Consider the following 5,173-nt stretch of genomic DNA (forward strand, 5'->3'; position numbering starts at 1 on the left):
AGGCTGATCGAACCGAGCCGAAACGCAAAGCTGCTTCCAGGGTGGAGAGTAGTTGTCGTTCCGGTTTAAAACGTTCACGGTTCCGGAAAACTTGTGCATGACAACTTTGCACTTAGCTTCAATTCTGTTTCTGATGAAAATAGAAAGTTCTGCCGGCATTCTTGCTAACTTGTTAGCGCAGCATGTTGTTGTGATCACGTGAGCTCTGCATGCTGGATCCAAGCGTTGCTGGATAGAAACACTGGAGCGGAGTCAGTGAACTGGTGGAACGGACTGCTAATATCGGAGCGCTTATATCAGACATTTTTTATGCAGGCCGATAAAATCTGATACTCATTTTTTGGCTGATATCGGACTGATATCAATATCGGATCGGGACACCCCTAGTCTACTGCGATATATATTGTTATTGTTTTATCACACAGCCCTGACACTAACAACTTAAAAAAGTTTGTCAGCTCCATGTTCCAAAGAAATTTACAAGTTGAAAGAAAATCATATTTGTTCTTTTTAATTACTTTAAAATGTGTAACAGTATATATCATGCTGTTTGTGATGGTACAGTCAGGGGGGGCTGTAGGTCTATAAGGAAAGCCACCTTGTTCTAAATGAAAGAAATACGTTTTTAAGTCATTGTGTAACTTTTAAGCTCCAATGCAGTAAATACTCGGTACTCYGTATCAGAGCACCCAAACTAAAGTATGATTGCTTTATTTATAAATCTTACCATTTTTAAACTTACAGTGGAAACATACAGGGGAAAAAATGCTGTTTCTTAAAATTATTTTTTGCCACTGTCATGTTCAAAATAACTAGTTTAAGACAAACTGGATCTTACAGCATAAGCCCAAAAAAATTCCAGACTGATACTTATTTGACAAGAACTTGTGTTCCTGGTTCCACAAGTAAACAAAAAAAGCAAAGTGAAGATTACAGAATAAATGTTTAAGTATCACGTGTATCTATGACTTCATGAATACACCGTCTGTAGCACAAAAAGTAAATACGARTAAAAGATCAAGCTGCAGAAATCGACACAGTTCAACCTTACATCAAACTGTATGACGGCTTGTGTACGGGGAAAGTGCACTGTCATCTGACAAACTGGCTGAGATCCACACCACGTAGTTATACATAAACAGTATATACAAAAAAAAAAAAAACCTCTACAGGCTACCATTACTAAAAACACTTGACATTTTGATCCATTCAGGCCTTCTTCTTGACAAATGCTGCTTTGAATGCAGGGCAGAAGGAAAACAATCAATTGCCATGCTTCCATACACAAACGTCACACACTGCACCAGGCAATTCCCGACCATTGACTGAAATCAATTTTCCTGCTTTTGCATCAAAGAGAAGCTCTGTTTGACTGGCCTCATTCAGCTTACTGGTGTGGCCAACAACAGGAAGTGAATGTAACTATTGACAGACTACGAGTCATATCGGTACAGCCCTGGGCTTGACTTCATCTCTCACTAAATGTGTGATCAACACACTTTTTACTGTCATTCTACTCTCACATCTAACAGCAAGTAAAAAAGGTGAGCGTACGACATCAAAGCATTTTTTTCTTCTTCTGACAAGTTTTGGTTTATTGCCCTGATGAGCTTCTCTCATGTAATCAATGCTGGAAGCGTCTTGAAAAGAAGCACCGAGCGYAAGTCAAATTAGGGATCTCTCAAACCATCGGATCCTTTTCGGCGGCGCACTCGGCGACATCGACACGTTATATACACACACAGTGACGCATCGCACAAACAAACTTTAGTACGCGCACACCGCAGTCCAAAAGGCGACACGTGCACAAGACTGGCTCTGGAGCCACAACAGAGTGCTGCTGTTTTAATGGGAGCGACCTATTGCTACTGTGGCCTGGGTGGAAAAGCTGGGCTGCAGCCACTAAATGAACCCAGTACCCCGACGGCAAGTCACATGGTCTGCAGGCCTGTGGGCCACCGCCTGCCTGCCTGCCTGCCTCCCTGCCCGCCCTGGTGTCAGGACAGTTTTCAATCATTCATCTTTCTGGCTCCAGCTAAAAAGGAAGGGGAGAGCATCCCATTCAATGCAAATCAGTGTCACGCAGCAAAACATACAGGACAGTCCCATGAGCTTGGGGCAGGAAGCAGAAAAATCAGGCCGACATCACCACACCACTTCTGTCATCACAGCAGATCAATACAAGCCCGATTCTCCCCCTGGTTCCTGCTGGCACTCAGGTAAACAATACAGTCAGCAGCAGGTTTGTCATTACAAAAGGCAGAACATTACGCTCAAGGATTTCACGTGATTTAAAAAAAAAAAAAAAGAAATGGAAACTTCAAAACAAGCTCACCTGCTACTGGAAATTGGTCCCTGGGGGCAACGTTTGTTTTCAAACACTACAGTGGAACTGGTATTAGTCTAATCTACTTTACAGAATCGGGTTCCTCTTTCAAGTTCCCTGAAAACACATCATTGATAATAAGAACATTGCAGTAACTGTTGCTGAAATGCCAAACGGCAACAAGAGCGACCTTGAAAAACAAAGCAGACTCGGTGGCATAATCTTGTGACGTCGCGGCCGACAAAGCCTTCGTGTTGATGTGTTTGTTTGTTTGTTTGTTTTACTCAGATACTCAGACTATTTTAAAAGATCAGCAAACTCCACATACTTAAACCATTCGAGGGYGGCGGTGAATCAAAAGATGAGTGATACAGAACAAAAAAAAGGTGTTTTTGCTGAAACGTTTTGTGACACAGATTGAAAATAAGAGCGGTAACGGTAACCTGCACCTTCCTCGGTCACATTCAACTCCTGGGTTTCCTGACCGAGTCCCATCTGTTGGAAGAAGCTAAATTTTCACAGAACATTCTTGAGATTCTGCATGCAACCAGTGGCRCATTTGCGTCAATGGGGGCTGCGAGGGGATTGGGTGGGAGGTGACTGGTATTTTCTAAATAGAACAGGGAGAGTCACTGGCGGCATCATTACGCCAGCTTGTTGCGTCTTCCTCGGGTCACATGCCAAGCTCACAACAGACAGACGTAGTCTCATGACTTGATAAAAACAAAACATTTTGACACTTGAAGGGTACAGCACTGCTTTGAACTCTGGAGGGAGGGGGGAGTGGAAACAAACATTCACCTCTTGCATGTCAGCATCACATCGTTTCACTTGTTTCTACACAAATAAACTTACCTGACAACAAAAAGACCCTGTAGTTAGCATGATTAAGTGGATATGTGAACAACTGTCATTGCTGTAGGTGGTGGTGATAATGACAGTGAAGACAGAGGAGCCAATCAAAAACATGCATTATCGCATTGGAATGATTACTGGAGAGGAAAACTAGAAAATAACACAGTTAGTTGTGGCATTTTCGTTGTGACCTCCCTGAAGTTTACAAAAGAAAAAAAACTACATAAAAAAGGCCCCATTTTGAGAGCCAGCAGTGTCAAACAAGTCACAAAAAATAAAAGTGTGTTAACTTTTTTGTCTGCTGAGACTGTGATGAAAAACAAACAAAAAAMACCCAACAAAGCAAGTGACTAAAGGTTAAACGTGTGGCAATAAAAGTCCAACCAAAGTGAGTAAACAAACGCMGTGGTGGTTTATAACAATGAATGAGCTGCCCTCTCTTCTTGTTGAGCTCATTTGTTTTCATTTGCCTCCAGGGCCATAAAGCTCGGGCAAAAACAACTTTCTGCAAGATACTTTTTGTTTTGTTTTGTTCGCCTTTCAAAGAGGCGCCTTTTGCCAAAACACCGACTGGCTGACTTCTTTAGAACAACAACAAAAAGGCGAACTAAATGTTTGTAGTGGAGCAACGACGCGTTGGAATTCATTACGTGGTGTTTGTAAAGCCTTCGTCTTTCCTGCTCGGTAACTTCCTCGGGGAAATGAAGCCAGAAAAGTAGCAAAATTCGGGTTTGCTGTTAGCGACAGAAAGGATATGGGGCCTAGCGGGGCAGCTCGGGTGAGAATAACCGCATCCCATGTATGTGAGTACAATGGGGGACCTACCCTGTTTTCAGCTCTCGACCTTCTTGGAGTTAAACACGCGAAGAAAACGTGGACGTTTACCTGGCCGGGAGCTCAACAGCGTGTCCGTCTCATTCTAGGGAGGTGTTTCGAAAGTGTTTGAAGTTGATAAGTCCTTCAACAATGTGGACAGAAGCGCACTCATTTACTCCGTTTCTCTCTTGCCTTTTCTTCCACTACACCTCCCAAACTGCTGCTGCTGCTGAGCCGCTGAGGCGCTGGGCGCCTCCCGGGTCCTAGCGCCGACCTTTTATCAGCCAGAGGAGTTACACCAGGAGTCCCATTGAAGAATAATAGAAAAAGAGAAGAGAGAGAAAAAAACCTGCAGCACGAGAGGAACCCGGGACGCACGGCCTCGGTGAACTCTCCTGCGCCGGTTGTTTTCAGTTAACGGCCCGGGGGCACGCACAAGGCCGGTGGAGATGCCAAAAGTGGGTCCTTGTTTATCCAGAGGGATGCTTTTTACTTTCCACTTCCTGCAATGATGTAAGATACTGTACGAGATTAACTTTGTTCTTGTTAACCAGTAGTGATTTCAATTGCTTTGAGCTGTAGTAAAATACTGATTAATCTGATAAGTTTTTTTTTCTTTCAGATTTTACAGCTCGTGGGTCCGTGTACTTTTTGGTCATTCGTTTTTCATTTTAAAAATAGATATTGAAAAATGTATGGTTATTCTATTTTCATTTTATTTTAAGAAAACAGGAAATCCAGCAAATTAGTTAACAAAACCCTTACAAAAATTTCTAATTATTTGACTTTAAAAATAGAAGAGAATACAGAACTGGACATGGGTTTTTACGATGTAAAAACAAGTGTGCATTGCCATGTAGCATGTCATTGCAGCATGGCTTTGCCTGCAGCACTGGACTTGCAGAATGAACTTTGACAAAGTTCAAATGTGTTTTCTATACCAGCTTGCGCCTGTCACATCAGCAGGTGTTTGTAATTAAGGTAATTGTGTGACAATATGAAGTTTGAAGAGATTTTTTCTTAAAGTTGCATTAACTGGGTTTTGAACYCTGATCTCCCACATGAAAGTCCATGACATAGACCATTAGACCAATGGAGTTGTGGCAGAAGGTGGTGCCAGGGGTTGGTTTGTATGTGTGCAGAAAGAGGCCACATTGCCAATACAATTATTGACAC

At 42.6% G+C, this 5,173-nt stretch overlaps 1 protein-coding gene across 3 annotated transcripts in view; it reads right to left on the reverse strand.

Moving 5' to 3' along the window:
• The window catches only part of akt1 (v-akt murine thymoma viral oncogene homolog 1), a gene marked incomplete at its 3' end in the record, with an annotated part of 41,545 nt that extends 37,018 nt beyond the window's left edge, over positions 1–4,527 (reverse strand). For 2 of the 3 annotated variants that reach the window (XM_014011865.1, XM_014011879.1), the window contains 1 exon segment: positions 4,067–4,527. 3 annotated transcript variants of the gene reach the window in all.
• Positions 4,528–5,173: the final 646 nt, after the last annotated feature.

The sequence above is a fragment of the Austrofundulus limnaeus genome, unplaced genomic scaffold (assembly GCF_001266775.1).
Source record: "Austrofundulus limnaeus strain Quisiro unplaced genomic scaffold, Austrofundulus_limnaeus-1.0 Scaffold2, whole genome shotgun sequence".
Taxonomy (NCBI): Eukaryota; Metazoa; Chordata; class Actinopteri; order Cyprinodontiformes; family Rivulidae; genus Austrofundulus; species Austrofundulus limnaeus.